The sequence below is a fragment of the Tiliqua scincoides genome, chromosome 2 (genome assembly GCF_035046505.1).
Source record: "Tiliqua scincoides isolate rTilSci1 chromosome 2, rTilSci1.hap2, whole genome shotgun sequence".
Taxonomy (NCBI): domain Eukaryota; kingdom Metazoa; phylum Chordata; class Lepidosauria; order Squamata; family Scincidae; genus Tiliqua; species Tiliqua scincoides.
In genome coordinates this window covers 251,562,320-251,587,061 of record NC_089822.1, presented here as the reverse complement: position 1 = coordinate 251,587,061, position 24,742 = coordinate 251,562,320, and the positions used below count along the sequence as shown (strand labels likewise).

At 44.7% G+C, this 24,742-nt stretch overlaps 2 long non-coding RNA genes across 2 annotated transcripts; one reads left to right on the top strand and one right to left on the bottom strand.

Annotated features, from left to right (window-relative positions):
* Positions 1 to 1,304: 1,304 nt before the first annotated feature.
* Positions 1,305 to 24,441, bottom strand: LOC136641277 (uncharacterized). Its single transcript, XR_010793860.1, has 2 exons — positions 24,286 to 24,441; positions 1,305 to 3,272 (listed from the first exon to the last, which is right to left on the bottom strand). It is a non-coding gene; the product is annotated as an uncharacterized lncRNA (long non-coding RNA).
* On the top strand, positions 13,030 to 15,432 carry LOC136639465 (uncharacterized). The gene is made up of 3 exons (XR_010793688.1): positions 13,030 to 13,119; positions 14,366 to 14,668; positions 15,346 to 15,432. It is a non-coding gene; the product is annotated as an uncharacterized lncRNA (long non-coding RNA).
* Positions 24,442 to 24,742: the final 301 nt, after the last annotated feature.

The following is a 24,742-nucleotide window of genomic DNA, read 5'->3' as shown; positions in this document are numbered from 1 at the left end:
AGAAGGGCCCAGTGACTGCCCCTCCGCCACAGGATGCAGCACACACTCTACTGGCACAACTGCACCAGCACTGGAACATCGGATAGGATCTGGCCTTTAGTCACTTTTACCACAACATACACAGCTGATAGTGAGTGAAGAGAGTCTCCATAGTCTGTGAATTAAGGGGATGGGTTTGTATACATAAGTATCTCACAATCATCATCCTTAGTGAAGTGCGTATGCTCCAGCACACCCCCTCCAAGAGTGTGATGTGGGAGCAGATGAAAGGATTGATCCCTGACCCTACCTTACCCTAAGGCAGGGGTGTCAAACATAAGGCAGGGATGCAGTCCCCAGAACCTCTCAGGCTCTCCCAGCAGCACTATCAGCTGCTCTCAGTTGCTGAGCCGTGCTGAGGTGTCACTGCTGAAAGGGCAGCCCACATGATAATTGTGCTCTCCCATATCTTGAAAATATGATCAAGATTTACATATTTTCTCTTCTGTCATTTTCAGCTAAGAGGTCCTTAGCTTATTTCTGAAAAAGTGTTTATTTCTGGTCATAACCCACTTAATGACAGCACTTCCTGCTTTATGACATCACTTCTGGTCCTCAGCAGGAATCATGAATGCTATTCGGCCCATTGTATGTCACAAGTTTGACGCCCTGCCCTAAGATGTAAACAATGGGGAGAATGGAGAGCCTACCAGGAAAATAAACTGCAGAGGTTGGGACTCTACCAGCACTTTCAGATTTGTTTTTTTGTGTCTCACTTTTGCTTTGTTTAACATGCCAGTTTGACAAAGTTCTGAAGAACTTAACAACTTGCAAATTGTAAGTAAGATTGTGTGATCTTTTGGGCCTTGCACCAGCAGCTGTGCTCCACAGACCAGCAGAGTAGCTGCTGTGACAGTGAACTGTGAATAAGATTGTGCCACGAGTATATGATTACTGAGCTTAAACAAATGTGGAGTTCAACAGATCTTCATAGAATACAATAGGGTGGATATAGGCTATCTGCTGTGATTTCAACACATCTTTCTTCAGGAGACTTAGAACAATGAACAGACTGATATTTACCTTCAGGTTATTATTTTTATTCTGTGGTAATTTGTAAAACAAAAAAGAAAGGATACAATAGATGTGGTATGACAGTTTGTGGAAAGTATGCTAAGTTAAATTAGTCATGACTGAGGCTGCAATTATAAATCAATAATAATAATTTTCATACTCTGCAATAAATGTATCAGGTAAGTAATTTCTTAAACTGATTTATAAATGTCAGTTTAAAATTTGTTTCCTTCCATTCAAGAGAGGGAGTGTTTATTAACTACTAGATGTTTGGCTGTTTATTGCCTAGCAATCATTATTACTTAGAATAATCCTATTATTCAAAATAAACCATGCAAAGCAGTCAGGGAGAAGATGCAGCAATATTCAATATCATCTGTTTTAAAATAATGACTGTATGTGTTTTCATAGGAAAATACAATACTGAGTGTGCTATAGTATGCTATTTAGTAGAAAGATCATAAACAAGCCACATATATTAAATGAGTACATTAAACACAACATGTGCAACAATCTAGTAATACTTTTTGCAGCCCAATTCTATGTTTCCTGTTACTGCAGACTACAGCAGTGCTGAAATGGCCACCGCTGTATCCTTGGGGAGGAGGGGCAGGGAAGCTGCCAGAGGTCTCCTCAGGGGAAAGGGAATATGTCCCCTTACCCTGAGTAAAGCCCCAGTCTCCACAATGGGAGGCTTCTTGAGTCTGTGCTAGCTAACAGCCCAATCCTATCCACACTTTCCTGGGAGTAAGCCCGATTGACTCTTACTTGTGAGCAGACATGCATAGATTGGACTGTAAATCACTGGCACAGATTTGAGAACCCTGTGTCAGGCTTCTGAGTGAACACCTTAGTCCTACTGTCCTGACAGTGACAACCACAGCTTGTTTCTGCTGAAGGCCAGCATAACTATGAATATACTGAGTCACCTTGGGGCAAGCTGTTATTGCTTTTCATTTTAGCATCTTATCTATGAAGTAGGAAAGACTACTTCACAGTAGTAGGGATGGATTATAGGAATTCTAAAGGACTTTGCATTTTAAATGTCTATCAAAGATAAACAACAACAGTTCTGTGCATTCTTGCAGCTTCTAGGTGAATTCTCGAACTTCACCCAGTGAATTTCCTGATACACAAGGCATGATAGCTGATACAGGGGCAATAGTTGATATCCCCTGACTGAGGGATAATGCCTGGAAATATATCTCTCCCTTGATGCTGGGTGGGGGCACCCTTCAGAATTTTCAAACTCTTCTGCCAGGAGTTTAGTTACACTATTATTGCAATGTTGCAGAGGGCTCAGTGTAGCAGGAAAGACAATGTAGCAAAGAAACAATACCTTTTCACTCTGAACTTAATGAGCTGAGAGCCAGCAAATGGGTGGACTGAAAGCATTCTGAAGAGCTACTGGAGTCAATTCTGTTGTGCTTACTTGGAGGTAAGTTCTCCAGATGCAATAAAAAAATCTGAAAATGAAAAATACGTTCTGCTAAAATTACCCATTCATACTTACTTAATCTGGGAAGTCAATGCCAGACCAAAGACAAGAACTTTGTCTTGAACTTGCTGATGCTCTGCAGACTTTCTAAATCAGGGGTCTCCAAACCCCGGACCAGGGGCCAGATGCGGCCCGTAGCAAGCCTTTTTCCAGCCCGCGGCCAACCTCTTGTCCCCTGAAAGCTTCTGGCCCACTCAACTGAACATGACCAAAACTGTGCTCTGATTGTGTCTGGAGGGTGTTCTGAGGGCCAGAGTGGTTGAATGAATGAGCCCATTCATTCATTTATTCACTTATGTAAGTTCCATCTCTAATTTATTTATTTAAATTTTATATTTAACCTTTTTTCCGGCCCTCCACACCACACCAGATATTTGATGCAGCCCTCTGGCCAAAAAGTTTGGAGACCCCTGTTCTAAATGAAAGAGTTCTATGAATTCATGGCAGTCACTGGGAACAGGTCTGTATCAAGACTGCGCCTACTCGGTGAAAGGGTTATGTCATCCAAGATCCATATGCCAACACATGTTGAGACTTGTAGGTGAGCAAGGTCTGTGAACTCCAGTTTTTGGTGGACTGTGAACTCCCGTTTTTGAGTGATTACGGAAGCTGAACTCAACTTCTTCCATTCTGCTCTTCATAAGATTATACAAGAAGATACAAGTAGGAGATCCAACTCAATAAAAGATGTTCTGAGAAGGTTCTAGGAACACAAATGAACCTGAAAAGAAAAGACAAGAGAAATGCTTTGAGTTTATGTAGAGATAACAATGCGGTTTCTTTTTTGCTATTTTCAAATTATTCTCCGGGAGTTATGTTAAGTACACTGTTGCATTTGAAGGAACACAACCTATGGTTTTAAATTTTTAAATTTAAGTTCTAATTTATGGTTATTCCTAATATCCTAATTCCTAATATTCCTGCTGGTATTCATTTGCATCTTTTTAGATTGTGAGCCCTTTTGGGACAGGGAGCCATTTAGTTATTTGATTTTTCTCTGTAAATCGCTTTGTGAACTTTTAGTTGAAAAGCGGTATATAAATACTGTTAATTAATAATAATAATATCAGCCATAATCATTTCAATTTAATTTTCTGTACTGTTCAACTATACAACTTGGGAGTTTGTTTATACGAGTATATGTGTACTGGAGTTCTTTGACTTTGTATTGTGGACCACAAATGCTGACCACAAATGATTGTAAGTGTGGTTTCCATTCAGTAAAAGCTGAGAATAAAGATCTTTATGTGGCTTGCCAAATTCATCTCCTTTCCCTTGTAACAATTTCTGTCTTTCAAAATAAATGTCTAGAGGCATCTATTAGCACAACAAACAACCAAAGATGAAGGGAAGGGGGATGGAAGTATTGAAAAATACCACATAATGGTCTGGTAACAAAAGCTGCCGAAATCCTGCCCAGTGGTTGTAGAAGAGCAAACTTCTGCTTGCAGCTCCATTTGCCAGGCACTGCAAATGCAGGACTCTGCAAATGACTCTGCAGGAATCAGAGCTTTTAAGGGGACATTTAAAAGGGGAGAAAATGCCCTCCAAGCATGGGGCCCAGGGAGTGGGCCTGGGTGGAAGAGGACTTAGACCAGGGGTCTCCAAACTTGCAGTAAGTACTAGGGCCACATCACAGCCACACCATATATTTTGTAAATTTTCACAGGCCAAAAAAAAAAAAATCTGTTTTACAAATGAATGAATGAATGAAATTTAAATGAATGAATGAGTTTTATTTTGATCTTTTTTGTAATCAGCAAGATATGATTCAGAACAAAAGAGAAATGTGACAATTACAAACTAACAATGCCATGCTGAAACTAAGAAATGATATATAATGAGTAAAAAAATGCTATGACAACAAAAGTCAAGTTGTTGAGGGCCAGATAAAATCTTGTGGGAGGCCAGATATGGCCCCCGGACCATAGTTTGGAGACCCCTAACTTAGGCTACAATGCTATGCTTGTCTACTCAGAAGCAAGTCCCACTGTGTTCAGTGGGGCTTACTGTCAGGAAAGTGTGCACAGGATTGCAGCCTTAGAGCTCAATCCTACGCATGTGTACTCAGAAGTAAGTCACATTATAGTCAACGGGGCTTACTCCAAGGAAAGTGTAGATAGGATTGCAGCCTTAGGGCCCAATCAATTTTACAGTGCTGGTGCTGCTGTGCCAATGGGGTATGCACTGCTTCCTGTGTTGGGGAGACAGTCTCAGAGGCCTCCTCAAGGAATGGGTACATTTGTTCTCTTACCTAGGCTGCACTGCAGCTGCACCAGTGCTGGAAAGTTGGATAGGATTGGGCCCTGAATCATTAAACAGTAGTAAAGAGGTATTTCCATCAATCTGTTACAGATGAAGTGAGGATTCTAGTACTAGTGATTAGGAAAGTGTTCAGTGGCACTGTAAAGATTAATAAATGTATTGTTATCAAATGTATCAGCAGGTTTGATTGTATTTGAACAGGTCTGAATAAGAATTGTGTGCGCCTGTTACAACGGATATGCTAAAATGCTATCAGGTTTCTTGATTCTTGGCAGCATTCTTGACTCACAGCTCAATCCTAACCTGCGCTGATGCAGCCAGGCAGCACAGTTTATGAGGGGTATCAAACATAAGGCCCATGGGTTGGATGCAGCCCCTGAAGCAATATATCCACCCCCATTATAATTGGGCTCTCCCAATGTGATAATTGGGTTCTCCCATATCTTGAAATTATGAACAAGATTTGCACATTTTCCATACTGTCATTTGCAGCTAATGAGTTTCTGTGTGAGAGCAAAGTGCTTATTTCTGGCTAACATCTGCTTAATGATGTCTCTTCCTACTTAATGATGTCACTTCCACCCCTCAGCAGATGCCATGAATGCTATTCAGACCACTACTTGAAATGAGATTGAGATCGCTGGTCTACACTGTATTCATTGCATGTAAAGAGCAGGGTGGAGGTCTCCTGGAGTGAGGGGATATTTTCCCCCTTACTCCAAGTAATGCTCCAGCCTGCCCAATTGGGCTACTCAAATCTGCACCAGCTAAATCACTGGTGCATGTCCCGTGTAGGACGTTCAGGTCTGGGAGGAAGAATAGGATATGGTGGAAGCTTCCTCTGCTGATCTCACGCCTTCCTAGGCCTGTTCTATCTATCCCTGTTCCACCTTCCCTCTGCCCAGAAATGCCCCTTCCCTGATTCCATTCTGCTCTTCCCAGCCCCCGTGCCTTTTAGCACTTTTCTGGCACTGGCAGTTAGGGGTCTGAATGTAGTGCAGTCAGCCTGGCGCAGGTCTTTCAGCCAGTGTTGTTGGCTCTCAGGTAGTCACAAACGTGCATTATGCAACACTCTAGGCCAGTGCAGTGGCTGATGCACTGGCAGAGCACTCCATTAGGACTGCGCCCTCCAACAGTACGTTCCAGTTTACTTGAAAGCATATCCCCTTCATATTTCTTCTTTTGCAACTCCCCAAATAGAAACTATCCAGGAGATACAGCTAATTGTCTATGTAAACACTATGTAAACACTTATTCTGTTAGTAAACATGCTCAAGCCACTTCTGCAGTTCTAGAAAAGAAACCACTCATCAATTTCGGTGACAAGACAAAGGCTACTTTCCCAAGTCTGTCATTTTTGCACTTTCTGCACCTGTACTTCAAGCTGAAAACCAAGATTCCCTAAAATGCCAATTTGACTTTAAAATGCCTCTTTTCCACTCTTCCCACATGACATTAAACAGACTGAAAGGTGTTTGTGGCATCCCTTGTGAAGATACCAAAGAATGGGATGGTTCAACACTTTAGACGAGGGCTGCAGTCCCATTCATGTCCCCCCTCCCAAAAAAGCAGATTTTGTAGAAATCAGAACATACTTCTGTGTAAACATTATGGTTGCTCTACAACATGTTTATTTGTGGCTGTTTCTAAGCACAAGTGCTGTAGTGCTGTATTCTGTCATGAGTTATGCCATATTCAATTTCAAACCAGTCAGTGAGTTACTATTGAGTGGGTCACTGTGGGGGTGGGGGTGGGGAGTTAAGGGAGCTAGAACTCCCCAAAAGTGATCCTAGGTGTGGGTGTGCAGGTACTGTCTCTCCCCCCCCTTCTCCCCTTCTCTCTCCTTGCACTTGCGAAGCAGGCTCTTCTCTCTACACACACAAACTGTTACAAAAACATAAAAGGAGGAAAGGAACAATAAATTAAGCCAAGAGCCATTCCTCCCTCTGAGATGGTGGATGCCGGACTGTCAGTGAAAGGGAGCTCCGCATATCTGGAATTGCAAAGAAGGGTTTTCAAGACAGATGAAACACTCTCATCTTCTACCCCTCCTGCACAGAATTAACAGCGTAACTTCCAAGCCATTAGACAGGAAAATAGTCTGCCCACAATAGAACTCTGCCAAAACAAGTGGTTTATACTCTCCAGCCTTCAGTGTGTTAGAAGCCAACAGAGAGTCAAGATGGGAGAGTTGGACTAGCTTTTAATCCTATGACTCTTTGGGGTTTCCAGCGGCCTTTCATCCCTTCACAAAGGCTCTCTTGAGCACTTGTGTGAAGAAGGTAAGTGAAATGGGAAGGGATGTGTGCAAAGCGATTAAATGTATTTGCAGAGGAGGTAATAAAATGGGGGGGTAGAGAAGAGCTGTTTTGTTCAGGGGTGCAGGAAGACAGGATCCCAGTGCTGGTGACGTTTCAGGTATTTCTAAGTTTTAACAAGTGATGTTGCTGACATCCTGCTGTGCTTTGCCCTCTTTCTGTAAATACTCTGAGCCCATTTACTACTCCCAAGGAACTCAATGGAAGCTACATCCAAACTCAGAAGTCAGCATCATCACTTGTTAAAACTTAAAAGTACCTGAAACATAACTAAGGGGGGAAAGCAGGCAACATACTTGGAAATGATATGAAACACATATGGTTGGACTGAGCATGATACAAAAGTGTCTCAGAATATTCCAGCAATTGGGGTGTATAACTTAGGAGGATTTTAAGTTTATTTTAGGATTGAACCTCCTCCCCCCCCCCCAATTATCTATTTAAGGGTACATTGGCCTGGGGCATTATGTTCTGGACTGATCTGATCTGTAAAAGGAAGCATTGGGCCTGGATATGGTTTGAGGGCACCTCATGAGAGGTGATACTCTACTAGGGCAGACTGGGAAATGTCCACATCTTATTTCAAGGAGCAGGAACCCCAGTTTCTAATTCCTAAGAATGTCTGGGGCATCATGTGTCAAAAATACACTGCACAAAAACAACAGTTTAGGCCAACATCTTGAGGAGGATAGTCATGGAAATGTATGATAGCCTTGATGTGTGACAGCTATCTAGATGTATGAAAAGCTCTATGCTGGAAAGAGCAGAGGCATGAAAACTGCTATTTCATATTCAGGCTGGCCATGCATCTCTGTTGAATGATCTGGGAACTAGGAACCAACCTCAGCTCCCTCTTCTGAGTTTGGCTATTAGCACAGAAAGCTGCATTTACAGAAATATGTTTACCAACTCCCCTATTCTGCATGCATAATTTTGGCATCCTGTAAGCAGAGTGTAAACATGGTGGGGGGAAATATTCAGTTGCCATACCCTAGTCTTAATGTATACTGTTAAGAATTTTGCTTCATCTGTTTGCTTCTAAAATACTGATGTACTTAACCTGTTTGATTTCAGATACGGTCCCGATAATTTCAGATTTGTGGCTGCTGCTGCTGCCTTTGTCATTTTCACTGTACAAAAGTGCATGAAGAAAAGACATAATGAATCCTCTTTGCCTACATCCACAGCAGAGTGAATGGTCAAGCGTATGTGTGTTGTATTACCACGACGCCTTATACATGGTGGTACCCCTGAAGAAATGGATTGGCCTTTTCAGATTTCCCGGATTGGCCTTTTCAGCCACACTAGACGCTGTGCCAGAACCACCTTTCAAAGCGCGATACCATAGTCTTTCGAGACTGAAGGTTGCCAATATATAATATACCCCTGAAGACTGTTCAGAAACTTCAAATGGTTAAAAACACAGCAACGTGATCTGAATGTGCCAGTGTGCCTGTAATATGCTTGTGATAAAAGCATGATTGCAGTGGTTTTTGCACTGGGATCCACTTTTTAAACTGATACTATCCATCCAGCCAACCCAGCTTCACGAGACTGGTTGGCAACCTTCAGTCTCGAAAGACTATGGTATAAGCCTACAGCACCAGGTATTCCCAGGCAGTCTCCCATTCAAGTACTAACCAGGCCTGACCCTGCTTAGCTTCTAAGATCAGGCATGTGCAGCGTAACAGTTGCTGCACGAGACTTTAAAGGGAAAAAAAGAAGTTTCACCTTACCAGCTGCTCAAGCCTCTGGTTTTTATCCTTTTTACTATGGTTGCCTTTTGTTGAGCCCCACGTTCATCAGATTGGGACCACTCTGGTGGCACCGTGTTCCTCTTGGCCTGCCCACTGAGGAACAGTGAGTGAGACATGTGGAGTGAGTGGAGTGAGACATGTTTGACTACTGGCAAGTAAACATGCACTGCAGGGGCACCTCAGTTTAACGTCTCATAGGACTCAATGCATTTTCCTTGTCAGTTTCACAACCCACCAACAATCAGATATCCACTCACAGTTTGGGAAACACTGCGTTATTGGTTTCTATTGTATATAGGCCCCCCCCCCACATCAGCAGACCCAGTATCCACGGTTTCAGTTAACCACGGATGCGGGAGGGCCCCTCTGTACACTCCAGAAGAGACAGCAAGGTATGCTCCCCTTGCCTCCAGAGGTCTTCTGAGCCCCGACAAGGCTGCGTGTGTCCACCAGTGGCCTCAGCAGGCCTTTGAATGACTAGGCCAAAAAAGCCACTTCCAGAATTTTCACAGAACCGGAAATGGCGTTTTTATGCCTCTAAAAGGCATGAGGAGGGCCAGAGAAGCCAGGGCATTGGCTGTAGGTAAGTGGTGAAAAGCCCCATTGTCCTGGCAGCAGGGTGATCCTGGGAATCATATTGCAGCCTTTCCCCTTCTCTCACAACAACTTGCACAGTTCTCAACTCCCTGAGACTTTGAGAACCACTGGGGTATAGCTTTTAAGTAAGGAAGGCAGCAGGCGGAATTTTGCCCTATGTTAAAAATAATGATTCTGTAATCTGCTACCTCTTAAGCATTTTACAGACAGGTATATATAAAGGACTCCCACAGACAGAAGTCCTGCTGGGTGCAGCTTCCTCTGATCTTATATTCACCAAATAAGAAAGAAATCTCTCTTAAGATGCTAAGCACAAAGTTCTGTATGGAGGGGAAAGGAAGGTATTTCACTTTCCTGGTTATTGCAGATATTTATTAAATTTCTTTTAAAATAGTATTTTGTAAATATCATATGGGTGCCTTAGGAAACGTCCCATATTAAAAGGCTTCTCTCCCCCTTACTTTTCTGCTTACTTTTCTGCTTTGCTTCCTAGTTGTTGTTTTGTTTCCTTACTACTTTCTCTCCTTGAGGTGCTTGATATCTACCTCTTCATAAAAGCAATACATAAGATTATACAAGTTTAATTTACTGCTTTAATTGATATTTTATATTTTTATTAGTTATTTTCTCTACATAAGAACATAAGAACAGCCCCACTGGATCAGGCCATAGGCCCATCTAGTCCAGCTTCCTGTATCTCACAGTGGCCCACCAAATGCCCCAGGGAGCACACCAGATAACAAGAGACCTCATCCTGGTGCCCTCCCTTGCATCTGGCATTCTGACATAGCCCATTTCTAAAATCAGGAGGTTGTACATACACATCATGGCTTGTAACCCGTAATGGATTTTTCCTCCAGAAACTTGTCCAATCCCCTTTTAAAGGCATCCAGGCCAGACGCCATCACCACATGTTGTGGCAAGGAGTTCCACAGACCAACCACACGCTGAGTAAAGAAATATTTTCTCTTTGTTCTAACTCTCCCAACACTCAATTTTAGTGGATGTCCCCTGGTTCTGGTGTTATGTGAGAGTGTAAAGAGCATCTCTCTATCCACTCTTTCCTTCCCGTGCATTATTTTGTATGTCTCAGTCTTGTCCCCCCTCAGGCGCCTCTTTTCTAGGCTGAAGAGTTCCAAATGCCGTAACCTTTCCTCATAAGGAAGGTGCCCCAGCCCCGTAATTATCTTAGTTGCTCTCTTTTGCACCTTTTCCATTTCCACTATGTCTTTTTTGAGATGCGGTGACCAGAACTGGACACAATACTCCAGGTGTGGCCATCATTTGTACAATGGCAGTATAATATTAGCAGTTTTGTTCTCAATACCTTTTCTAATGATCCCAAGCATAGAATTGTTTTATTCTCTGTTTTATTACCGGGGTTTAGTAATTTGAATACGTATATATTTAAATTATCAATAAAAGAATGTGTTTCTATTAGGAAATTAATGAGCTCAAATGTATTAATTAGAATGTTGGGTTAATTTAAACACTTATTTTTTATGCCTTATTTAGTCATGCACATATGGAGGGCATAATAGGGAGGCCCACACCCTTCTAGGGAGGACTCTGAGCAGGGTTCCCTTCCCACCTTCTCTCTCCTATACAAAGAGAAATCTTTCCCCAACTTCAGTGGTTTTCAAACTGGTGGGTCATGACCCATTATACCTTGAGAGCCAAACTATGCATTGATTGAAATGTAGTTTTAAAAGAAGCGCTTAAAACTGGAAGCACCTTTGACTTACTCCCAGGAAAGTGTGGATAGGATTGTGGCCTTGGAGCCCAAGCCTATGCAAGTCTACTCTGAAGTCAGTCCTTTTACAGTCACTGGGGCTTACCCCCAGGAAAGTGTGGAGAGGAGGGGGTCTCAACCAGCCAGAGTGCAATCACGGGTGTGCACATTTACTCGGGAGTAGGCGCCACTGGAGGTGCAAGGAGGCAGAGGAAGCGAGGGCGGCTTCTCTGGGCGCCCTCCTGCCTGCCTGCTGCTGGTTCTTGCTCGGTCCCTGCCTGGAAGTCAGATGCAGCTCCTCCCCAGCGCACACTCTCCCCGTCCCGCGCAGCTCCTTCGCATCGCTGCGCCCTTCTGCAGTCCCGCTCCAGCGTTCTACACACACAGCGCCGGACTACATTTCCCAGAACACACCGCGCTCAGGAGCATGCGCAAAAAGTCTCTAGAAGTCTCTTAAAAGGGAGCGGCGCGATGAGACACCGGAAAGAGGTGTTTACTGTGGGCCGGAGCAGATCGGCGCTGAGATTGCGGGGAAGGTTGCGGTATGAAGTGCTGCGTTGTGCTTCTGAGCTTGATCTTCATGGGTTGTTCTTCTGTACTCGCAAGGCCCAGAGGAGAAGGTAGGGGACCAGGGGAAGGGCTTCTGAGACAGGGGTGTCAAGGGTAAACCCATTAAGAGCTTGGACCTGCCTACTCAGAAGTAAGCCCCACTGTGTCCAATAGGGGTTACTCCCAGGAAAGTGTGGAGAGGGTGGCAGCCTCGGTATACTTTCCTGGCAGGGCTTCTGTCCTCTCAGTAAGGCTGCCACCCTAGCCACACTTTCCTGGGAGTAAGCTCCATTGACTACAACGGAGCTTACTTCTGGGTAGGCAGGCATAGGGTTGGGCTCTAAGGCACAGCGGGATAGGCACTATCCATAAGCCTCTGTGATTGTGCTTGCTGGGTCCCATCATGAAAGCTGCACCTTACAGGGTTTGCCTGTTGTGGTTTTTCTAAGGATAGAGACTGCCCCTGAAATGGGGGTGGGGGAGACTGGCCATCCTACTGGGCAGACTTAGCCCAAGTGCCTATGAGGGGAAGAGTGCCTCTCACCATGCACTTCCTTCACTATTAGGAGACCACAAATAGCTCACTGAAAGTGCCTGAATCTAATGTCAATCTTAATTGTGAGCATTAGACACTAATAAACTACACTGGCCCAAGTTCATATTTTGTTACACTATTAGACTTTGTTACACTATTTCTCCTCAAAGAACTTAAGAGTCCAACATAGTTTCTGAATGTTGTTTTCAAATGCATAACGACGTAAAGGAAAACATTAGACACCATTACTACAGGTATTTGAATTGAGAAGCTGTGTTTCAAACCTCATTGTCAGGATTACATGACACCTTAAGCAAACTAGTATCAGATGGAGAGAATGTTCATATCTTTTTACAAATATGAAAAGAAACAATGTGGCTATAAAGAAACAAAAGAACTAAAATGAAGGGACCCCAGGGCATCCCTCCATCCTGGGATGGGATACAGCTCCTGCATGAGTTGGATACAAAGGGATTCCAAGGGGATAAGATGTTGTTGGCTTGGTTTTAGAGGCCATGGACCCAAAGGGAAAAGAGGGAAGCCCAAACCCTTCTAGCACTGAACTCACTCTTTGAATGAAAATAAGGCATTGATGTTGATTGTTCTGTTATGGAGATTGGAGACTCTTGAGTGGACCAAAGGAGAAACATGGGATGAAAAATATGATGCAACAGAAAGCCCAATGTGCTCTTTTACTGCAGCTCACACTGAAATCTTGGACGGACAGGATGGTACTGAGTGGCCAAGACTGTCTACCAAAATGCCAGATCCAGACATGCTCCAAGACCACAGTGCAGAGATCCCACAGTATATAGGTGAGTATGCCACAACCAGTCAGCACTCTCTAGGGTACTGGACAACCACGATGCTGCACTCTTACACCTCGACCTCCTAGGTAGTCTCTAGTCAATGGGTGCAAGCCAGGCAGTTTCTCAGCCTATCAAACATGTGACCAAGCATGGCAACAACTGGGGAGCTGGCCCTCTAGGTGTATGTAGGTTTCCTCCCCCCCCCCACCTCCTATGCAGGTAGGAGTTGGACAGGCCATTACCCTACAGTAGTGGTTCCCAAACTTCTTCAACTGCCAGCTGCCTTGACCTACTTGGCCAGTGGCTGCAACTGCCCATTAAGGCTATAATCTTATACATTGTATAGGGCGGTAGTTTTTTTGTGAGAATTCTGTGGCTCCCTGGGGAGCCATGACTCACAGTTTGGGAACCACTGCCCTGTAGTGTACTGACCCTGTCGCTGACCATGAACAAACATTGGAGAGGGGGGATACAGATATTATATCTCTACAGAACATAAGACCTAGAAGGAAGTGCAGGTTTCAGAGAAGCTGAAGAATAATCAGGCTAACAGGGTCAATCTTTTTGCACTGTTCCACTTTAAACACCTTCTTAGCCTCCATCTTCTTAGGCTTTTCCCCTGGGGGCTGGGGATAAGAATAGGCCCTCAGTTTGGCTGTATTTGTCATAAGAGGCGACTAAACAGCCACCGGGTGGATTGGACTCGTCAGCCTGGGAAGGCAGCTCATCTGAGAGAAGGAAAACCCTGATCCCAAACCTCCACTACCCTGTGGCTACATCCAGTTATGGAAAAGGCTTCAGGAGTCAACCTCGAGGCAAAATCCAGAGCTGGAGTCCCTGAGGCAGTTCATGGCTGAACACAGTCACGTTCTGGCAACTCCTGCGACGCCGCTGGAACCAACCGTATTGGCCTCTGCCTTTCCACTGGACCATTTCAGCGATGTGGAGAGGGGGGGATTTGCTGCATGGGTAACAGCCTATCCTCCATACCTACTTTACCCAGGCTTCGCGCACTGGAGAGGACACTCTGTTCCAGAACCACCATTCAGAGCGTGACACCATAGTCTTCCAAGACTGAAGGATGCCAACAGGTTCTTAGGCTTGTATCTGTCTTGATTCAGCTGTTTAAAAGGACAGTGCTTCCCTCTGATGTTTTGGTGATGACTTTCTTCAAGCACTGTTTTTCGACTGTTCTGGTTGCCTACCCTTGCTTCTTGATTTGAAATGGTTATCCTTTATTTTACTTTGACAGGAGCGAAAGAATGTGCTAAGGTATGCACTGCAAAGGTATATGATGAGAAGATATCACTTATTCTTCCAATTGATACAACAAAGCAGATATTGGTATCCAGGTGTTACCACCAAAAGGGTGAAGACTGTGTACAACGGGTTCTGGTTCCTAATGGGAAATGTCTCAATATAACAAATACTGAGATTTGTTTTGACAACCAAAACATCACTATATGGAACAGAGGAGAGAAAAATGAATTCTACCTCAAATTTGAGAACCTCCTGGATGGAACATGTGTGGCTCAAGTTAACGTAACTCCACTTGGTAAGTTCTGAAAAATGCTCCCCACACAAAACTCTCCCTGCTTCCATTTGGAGTATCATTGGCCATCTGGGTTGTAGAGAAGGATAAATCCTTCCTATGAAGAAATCGTTTATTCATAGCCTCAACCTATCAAATGTTACATAGGGAAAAATCTGGATGAGACTGTGAATGATACAGCACAGGGCTCTGTCCTGCAATTCAGAATGGTGCAGAAATCAGAAGATGTGACAAAGGAGGAGTGGGAACTTATGAACACTGAGCACAAACCTCTCAATTCCTTATCCATGTCAGAGGTTCAAGGACCAGTCTAGTGTCCATGCTCCTAGAGTAGGGATTTTAACAAACTGACTTGAGACTCCTGTGTTTATAAGCCAAACAGACCACTGCAATGCTGTACACTGGATACCTGTGTATGCAACACAGGTTGCAATCCTAACCACACTTTCCTGAGAGTAAGCCCCAGTGAACAAAATAGGACTTACTTCTGAGTAGACCTGGTTAGGATTATGCCCACACTCTGTAATGCTGGCTGACAGAACCTGCACTGGCAGAGGTTCTGAAGGTGCAATGTCTCCCCATAGGCTTTCCCTCGTGACAGTGACTGCTGAATATTAGAAACATCTCTGCTCATTACTATGAACTGAATACTATGACGATTTTCTTATCATGCTTTCCAGACCCTCCTTTCCCTTCAACTGAATTGCCTTCATCTACAGACACTCCTCACACTGTATCAGTGGCCCCTGTTTCTGGACAACGTGGACGTAAGTGGATGATGTTGGTGATGGGGAAGGGGTGGGGAGAAGTTTGCTCCTTCCAGAAACTTATTGGAATATATTTGCCTACTGATCAAAATCACCCTCACTCTGAGTTTTTTGTCAAAGAATAGGTGCTTCCAATTTTAAGCACTCCTTTTAAAAATACAATCACATTCAATCAATGTGTAGTTTAGCTCTAAGTATCAAGGTATACTCATGAGCTGGAAACAGATTATATGTTCCTTTCTGAAGAGTTCAGAGGGATTGTTTGTGGTTCTTTGTCTCTGGTAACAGATGTTGCCAGTCTCTATATGGTTTCTTCTTTTATATGCTGACATTATGCAGTATGGAGGGAGTGCTGCATTTTAAGTTCTTATAATAAAAAATAATCCTTGTTGATGGCTTCTATTCTCAATGCTTTCCTGTTTTCATAACAGACAAGATGTTTATGCAACTGCTGCAGCTTGCAACTCCATTTCTAATACTGGTTAAATTTATAATAATCTGAATAACTAGTGTAGCACAATAAATACACTGTGCAGCAGAAATGCAGGACAATCCTATTCATTTTTACTCAGAAGTAAGACCTGCTGTGTTCATTGTGGCTGACTCCCAGAAAAAAAATGCAGAGAATTACCTCTGTATTCTCCTAACTTCCATAAATATACACAACAATACAACTTTATGTGCTAACTAAATGATTCATAATACAGTTTATCTTCATAAGTAAGTTTAGCTTACTTAACTTTAAGTAAGTTTAACTTATTTAAAGTTTAGTTCTAATAAGAGGAAAAATTTTTGCATATGTCGACTTCTACCAAAACGTATGTGTTTCTGGGAAGAAAAATTGTGTATGTTTGCCAAGGTTTCAAAATGTCTGGAAACTTTACATCTCAAGTTTTGATTCATCAGTGTTTTAATTTTGATTATGGGGGAATCTTATTGAGTAGACTAACCGATGTTATCCTAATGAAAACCATTTGGATTGTAGAATTCTGCATGCATAATTTAGGCATCCTACAAGCAGAGTTTAGATGTGGCAGAAGGATACATTCAGTCTCTGCCATAGCCCAGTTTTAAACAATGTACTGTATACTACCTGCTCCAGTAAAACACTGACACTCTTAACCTGTTTGATTTCAGGTATTGGCCTAATCATTTCAATGTCTGTGGCTGCCACTTTAGTTGTTGCTTTTGTCATACAAATGTGCCTGAAGAAAAGAAGACATAATGAATCCTCTTCGGCTAAATGGATAGTCAAGTATATGGGTTTTGGATTACTGGGACACCTTATAAATGGGGGCACCCCTGAAGACTTTTCAGAAACTTCAAGGAGTTCAGAACACAGCAATCTAAGAAATGATCTGAATGTGCCAGTGTGACTGTGATATGCTTATGTTAAAAGCATTATTGCCGTGGTTTCCAAATTTTTTTGTATTAGGAACCACTTTTTAAAATGACACTCTATTGGGACCCACCTAGATTTGAGACCAAAAAAAGTTTCACCATACCAAGGCTTTCCTTATCACAGGCTCAAGTCTGTTTTTATCTTTTTACTACCATGGGGTTGTCCTTGAAGATGGTCCAGAAGTTGTAATTACTGGAGAATGAGGTGGCCCTGTCATGAATATGTACAGTTTAGGCCAAATAGCATGTAGAGCCTGAACCAAATTAAACCAGTAACAGAGAAGCTGCTTGCAGTCCTAGCTGCAAGGATGTAAGTAACAACAGCCAACGGAATGTAGCACCTATTAAGACAGAAAGGTGCCCATGGACCTTCAGTGGGGAGCGGAGAGCTGAGAGGGCTAGCATCCAGCCCCATTTCAGGAAGATTATGTCTCCAAGAGTTTCTGATTGGACAGTTTAAATAGGTACAGAGTCACCTCCAGCCTATTATCCTGAGAAGTATAAGAACAAAGCCCAAAGGGGGTGTTGGGGCTTTTTGTGTGGAAAAGGTTGTGGGTACAAGATCCTGCAGGGAGAGCCTGGTCCACCAGGGCCATGTGGCCTCATAGGTAACCTGGGGCTGAAAGATCTACAAAAGAAAGCTGATCCAGGTGAGAGTTAGGGAATAATAGTGATAGCCAGTTAGCTTTGCTATTTTAATGCTGATATGTTTCCTAGAAGTTTTATGCTGCTAGCATTTGCTGCCTCTTGTAACTTTATGTAACCCTATCTACTTAATAAAGTAAAAATCCTTTTACTAAGTTGTTTCATTGTCTGTTGGGGGGGGGGGGGAAAGGTTCAGAATCCTCCCTAGCTGTTCAGCAAGCTACCAAATACTCATTGAGTACTAGTAACTTGAGGGCTGAGGCTTTAATTAAAGAAAGTGCTCAGTGCCTGCAAGGGATAGAATTAAGCCTAGAGGGTCTCGGTGTCCCTGGACTAAGACACTGGCGCATACAGGGTGGTCGTAGTACTACCAAACAGGGATCCTTGAGGGCTCTAGGGTTTGAGAACTAAGAACTCTGAGCACCCCAAACCCCGGGAGTGTATGACAGGCCCATGTGCCTATTGGATTTCATCTGTTGTTCTGCCCATCAGATATGGCCCTGCATAGGATACTATTGCTACGCTGGGCTAAGGGGATGGCAACAAGGTGCAGGGTCTTCTCTGTAGCATCAGGTCTACAGAACGAGCTTCCATGAGATCTCACGGCAACCCTCTTGTTTCGTATAAATTTTAGTGGGTTTAAAAACACATTTATTTTGCTTAGCCTTTGAGGAGGGATGATGCCCTGGTGTATGCTTGTATGATATTGTTGCCTTTAAAACTAAGACGACAATATCATGCAAGCAAGGAAAAGTTAAAAAAAATAAAAGTATCATTGAATTTCATAAAACAATCAAAGAATGTACAGGCTAAGCAAATTTTTGTACCTGATGATATGAATTGTACTTTAGCTAAGGTGCCTTTCCATATTGTATGCTTTTCTTATTAAACCTTAACTTATTGATAAACTGAATTTGGTGTGTTTTGATCTAGAGCAGTGGTTGCCAAACCTGCGACAGCTGCATACTGAAAATGCAGTCCCCGTTTGCATTCCCCACAGTCCATTCCACCCAGTCGCCATGTGTATTTCTCGTTTGGGAGATAGGGATGCTCTGGACAGTCATGCCTGTTGCCTGGCATCCCAGAAAGCTGTGCAACAGGACTTCTGGGCAGATGCAACTACCCAGAGCATTCCTGTCCCCCAAAAAAGGAGGAATACATGTAGCATCCTGGCAGAACAGTAATGTCCACTCACTGGGCAAACGAGTTTGTCCAAATCCTGGATCCGGCCCCCAGGTCGGGGTTTGGACAGCCCTGATCTAGAGGGATTCTAGCTAATATGCACAGGCCTGTTCCTTGGGGTGGTCACCCTGGTCTCCACACTTCAGGTCTCATACCACACTTCAGGTCAATTTTAGGGACTTTAGGGTACTTTCAGGTTAAAAAAAAAAAAGACCACATAAAAACTAGGGGAACAACAAAAACGTGACTCAAAAGAACTTTTTTTTTATTTGACTTTAACTGGCTTAGTAGTAGAATTAAAAACTTTTCAGTCAGTGCATATTAGCTCTTGGCTGCCTAAGCCTAACCTCTGCTGGAACAGCCAGGCCAACTGGCCTGTGTTATATCTAGCACAGATTAGGGACGGGCTGGAGGTCACCTTAGGGTAAGGGGTATTTTTCCCTTTACCCCTTGTCAAGCCATCAGACATAGCAGCAGGAATGGGGCTGATCTGCCTACCCATTGTCACATAGTTGTTTGCTGGGCTCTTGCTTACAAATTCTCTTATCAGTCCCTAGCCAAATATTGGTATGTTTTATAATCTTCCACTAGATGTCAGCACTTTACTATCTTTGTAACTATTGCTAGAGCTATATACAAGAAGGCAGAGCTGCCATTATACATTTCCACCAGATGTCAGTATTATGCTGTATAGTATGTTTTCTTTCTCTCCTCCACTATTAACAAGCCTCCATTTTCATTCTTTCCATCCCGCTAGTCTTTATCCGAGGCGTGAAGTGTTATCAACAGTTAGCTAGTATGTGCATGTACACTCAAACACACAGAGAGCACTATATAAACAATGAGACCAAATGGCTTGGAATAGTGAAAATTCTAGTTAAACAAGATAATTCATGACTGCAGTAATTGGTGATAAAATTTTTCTAGCTCAACGTAAGTTATTCAAGCCTGTAATGTAACAAGAACTCACAATACTGATTCAACCAATGCAAAAATATAATTAAACCTCTTTGATACATTTGGTAACAATGCATTTGTTAATCTTTACAGTGCCACTTGACACTTTCACAATCACTAGTGCTAGAATTCTTCATCCCTAACACTCATTAGGGGAATTATTTCTTTACTCCTGGTTAATTACACAGGCCAATGTACATTTTGCTTCCTTAAACGCTACCTTGAACCAATAGTTTCAGAGATACAGTATAGCCTCTTTAGTGAATGGTTCAAGCAGCTTCCTCGTGATAGGGCAAAACGGATGCCATTTTTGGAATTGGCACCACAAATCCATATCAATCCACCATATGGTTCAAATCCCTGTTCAGCCATGAAGCTTGCTGGGTGACCTCGGGTCAGTCACTAGCCTCACCTACCTCACAGGGTGGTTGTGAGGACAAAAGGAGGGAAGGACCTATGTACACCACCCTGAGCTCTTTGGAGAAAAGGCAGTACACAAATGTGAAAAACAAAATGTCTAGTTTGAAGAGACTGAAATGCTCCCTGGGTGCTGCTTTCAGTAGGATATAACTCACAATGAAACATGTAGGACTACAGCATTGGAGTATTCCGAGAAGTTGTTCCTCCCATGCATTCAGTCACCTCTTCAGAATATCTATGGAACAAATACATCTCCCAGCACGCATGCAGGAATTAAGGGGTGATGGACTCACTGTGGAGACCAAATACACATCATGCATTCTAGACAAGCTTTTTTTTTTTTTTAAAGAATACTGTAAAAAGACAGTTTTTTGAAGAAGAAAAACATTTACTGTGGCCACACCATCATTTAATAATGCAGGATTAATGGGTTGAATTTACAAAACTTCAAGGACCACCTTCAGACACTTGTACTAGTACAGCCATTTTCAACCACTGTGCTGTGGCACACTGGAATGCCGCGGATAGTCTGCAGGTGTGCCGCAGGAGTTTGGGGGAAGATCATTTGTTAGCAGGGCCACTGGGGGATGAGAGCTCCTGCTGTCAGTGCAGTATGCCTTATCAATCGTCAAAAAACTGATGGTGTGCCTTGACAATTTTAGTGCCTTGTCAGTGTACCTTGAGATGAAAAGGGGTGAAAACTGCTGCACAAGTAAGACCACAATGGCAAACAGAAAGCTTTGTCTCTTGGCTCTGCTGCTTCCAAAGCAAAGTCCAGCAGACTCTGCCCTCTGAACACAGGTTTTTGCCCTCTTGCCTCCCTTTCCTAGAAATGAAATTAGTGAAATCAAAAGTTGGCAGTTCCAAAATATTCTCACCCATGAAGAAAATGGTTGAAATCAGGAAAGTCTTCTGATATGATCTGATAGAAAAAAAGAACTGTGTCTGCTATGATTTGTGGACAAACACAAAAACATTGGATTTTGTGCCTGGGTCAGATTGCAGGGGAGGAGGGGGCTGGGACACATCCCTTCACTGGGATCCCTATCAAATCCCTGGTGATGAACTGGGCATGACCACAGCCAGAACATTTAATTACTGCTTTTCAACCAAAAAAAAGTTTCCCAAAACAGTTTACATCAGGGGTGCCCAAACCCCAGCCCTGGGGCCACTTGTGGCCCTCGAGGACTCCCAGTGCAGCCCTCAGGGACACCCCAGTCTCCAATGAGCCTCTGGCCCTCCAGAAACTTGCTGGAGCCTGCACTGGCCCAATGCAACTGCTCTCAGCGTGAGGGCGACTGTTTGACCTCTCAAGAATGAGGGCTGTTTGACCAGGGATGAGGGCTACCTCCACTGCTTGCTGTTTCACGTCTGTGATGCAGCAGTGGCAGCAAAGAAAAGGCCAGCCTTGCTTTGTGCAAGGCCTTTTATAGGCCTTGAGCTATTGCAAGACCTTCATTCATTCATATAAGTTCCACCTCTAGTATATTAATTTATGTAAACTTATGTAAACTTATTCAAATTTTAAATGTAAATTAATTATTTTTCCCCCCAGCCACAGTGTCAGAGAGATGATGTGGCCCTCCTGCCAAAAACTTTGGACACCCCTGGTTTACATAGTAAAATAAAAAATAATAATGGTTCCCTGTCTCAAAAGGGATCACTGTCCAAAAAAGATGCAAAAGAAATCTCAGGTGACAGTCACTAGAAAAGATGCTATGCTGAATAGGGACAGTAGCTCCCCACCCTGGGCTAAATATAGAACCATGACCACTTTCAAAAGCGCCCTTTTGCTCAGTTTGCTGTCATTGCAAAATCAGGTCAGCATGGTCAGGTGGGCCCATTGATGGGCAGAGGTCCTCAGACAGCCCCTGACCCAGTCAAACTCTGACACTATCCTTGCCTTCCATAGTAGTCACACTCTCATAGTTACCCCATTGAACTACAGTAATCAAAAATGTGGAATTTTAAAAAGTTTTGTTTTTGATGGTTCAGAGCACACAATCACTGACAAGCTAAAGCCATCCTAAAAGACGCTTTCGAGGTAAAGGGGTAGAATTTCTGATAACCACAATTATTCTCCTATTAGCTACACTGTCATGAGTACAGCAGAAAGGCTACAGAGCACAGTGAATCAATTTGCTTTGTGAGTTCACCTGTACACATATCCAGCTGTTCATTTGCTCCCTACTAATCTATGAGTAGACATACAGAATGACAAGCCTGCTGTATATTCTGAGCTGCCAGCCTCAAAAAAGTGCCAGATTCCAATTTATTCAAGGTTAAAAGCCACTTGCAAGAGCAATTCCAAAAGATTCTATAAGAACATAAGCCCTGCTGGATCAGGCCAAGCGCCCATCTAGTCCAGCAAGCTGTTCAATCTCTTTTTAACGGCTTCCAGGCCAGGTGCCTTCACAACATCCGGTGGCAAGGAGTTCCGCAGATCAAGCACATGCTTGGCAGCAACCTCCAAGAAGCACCATACTGACAACTAATAACCCTGAGTCTCATGCAGTCCAGTGGCCACTGAGAAGGAGTCAGTGCGTATGAATAGCCACCCCTGCCTTTTGCTAAGGCTACGAACACCAACAGCCCTGCGAGGCGGAGGAGGGAGGAAAGGCCGAAGAGCCCTGTGGCCACTCCCAGTTGCTGCCGCCTCCTTATGGCTGGGTTTGGCCCTCCCTCTACGCAGTCTCCGTGTTCGGTGCGGCAGGAGGAGGTCAGAGTGACGAGGACTGTTCCCCCCGCCTCCCCTCCGCTCCGACGAGGACGCGGGTCTGGCGCGGCTGCTGCTGGAAAGGAGCGCAGCCCGGGTGTGGCACTGAGGAAGGGGCGCGGGCGGAGGAAGCAGAGCTCGAGAGCGAACTGGAAAGTCCTGCTTCCCTCCCGCGCGCCCGCCTGCCAGAAACTCCCTGCGTCCGTCGGCGAGAGTCTTCCCGAGTCGCCCACCCGGCTTCCTGCCAGGGCCAGGGGGGGCTGCAGCCTCCGCCCCAGAAGGCGCCCGCCTTCGGTTCTCCAGCCCCTGCCCGCGCTCCAGATGTCCCCCTCAGGGGTTTTCCTCCGTCTTCGGGACGAGGGGGCCGACCCACAAACCCCCGCCCCGCCCAGCAGGACATTTGGAAAACAACTGTCGTGTGGGGCATGACGAGCCTTTGGGGGCCTCCTCCAAGCCTTTGAGGGGGGACCTCCTAGGGAGGGGGACCCCTCCAAGCCTTACTCAGTCTTTGGGGTGAGGCAGCTGACCCACAAGTGCCCCCCCCATCAATATTTGAAAACAGTTGTGTGGGGCATGAGGAGCCTTTGGGGGGGGGTCTCCTTCAAGCCTTGCTCCATCTTTTGGATGAGGCAGCTGACCCACAAGTGCCCCCCCAGGATCCACGTTTGAAAACAGTTGTGTGGGGCATGAGGAGCCTTTAGGGGGTCTTCTCCAAGGGAGGAGGGATCTTCTCCAAGTCTTTGGTCTCCTTCAAGCCTTACTCAGTCTTTGGGGTGAGGCAGCTGACCCACGTGCCCCCCCATCAACATTTGAAAACAGTTGTGTGGGGCATGAGAAGCCTTTGGAGGGGTCTCCTTCAAGCCTTGCTCCATCTTTTGGATGAGGCAGCTAACCCACAAGTGCCCCCCCCAGGATCCACGTTTGAAAACAGTTGTGTGGGGCATGAGGAGCCTTTGGGGGGTCTTCTCCAAGTCTTTGGTCTCCTCCAAGCCTTGCTCCCTCCGTCTTTGGGGTGAGGCAGCTGACCCACAAGTGCCCCCCCCGCCCCAGAGCCACACTGTAGGAAGCACAGTTGTGCGGGGCATGCGGGAGCCTTTGAGGGGTCTCCTCCTCCAGGGAGAGGGCCCTGAAACGCCCAGCCACTGCCATTCCGCCTTCTCCTCCCCTGAACTACAGTATTCTGCTCAAATACGCAACAAGATCAAACATGCAGAACTGGGCTGGGCAGAAATGGGTCCAATTCTACTCTGTGAAGATACACACAGGAAGACTCTCCTTGTGCAGCACTCGCTACAGAGAGAAGGAGAGACTCGGAGCCTCCCTCGCAGCAGTTCCAAAGCAGCATTTCGAAAGCGACAGCACTTGCAGTAGAGACGCCATTTTCCCTGGCAGGAGCCTCGGTGCTTCCACCGCTCCTTTGAGCGCTGCCCGCGCACAGGGGAGAACCAGCCCGTGCACCCTCTTCGCGGTGCAAACGCCCAGACAACATCGTCGCAGCCCCGTCTCAACAAGGCAGTAGAGCCAAACCCTACCTTGATCCGGCATGTTGTTGAGCCAGCCAGCCAGGCAGTAGGAAAGCAGGCGACCAGCCTCCTTTTTTCCGCAGTCCCGAAAGCGAAGGGGAGCGCTGCAGCACCAATGAGTCTGCGGTCTCGTGATTACTAACACTGCAGCGCACTCTGTCGTCTCCTGCCTCCTCCTCCACGCAGCACTTCTGCTTCAGCCTGCCCTTCCAGCTCCAACCCACAGACTCTGAGAACAAATCTATAGCACGATGATCTCATGCAGAAGTATAAATCCTTTGCCAAAGTCGCACTGTGTTCAATGGAGCTCACTCCCAGGAAAGCGCGTACACAGGACTGCAGCCGCGTTGTGGCCTGAACTAGGACGCGGGACCCACTTTCTCCAACCATTCTTGCACACAGTACACTTTGATTTTCGCCTGCCATACCCTTCTCGCCTAAACTTAGAACGAATTCCTTTCCCCAT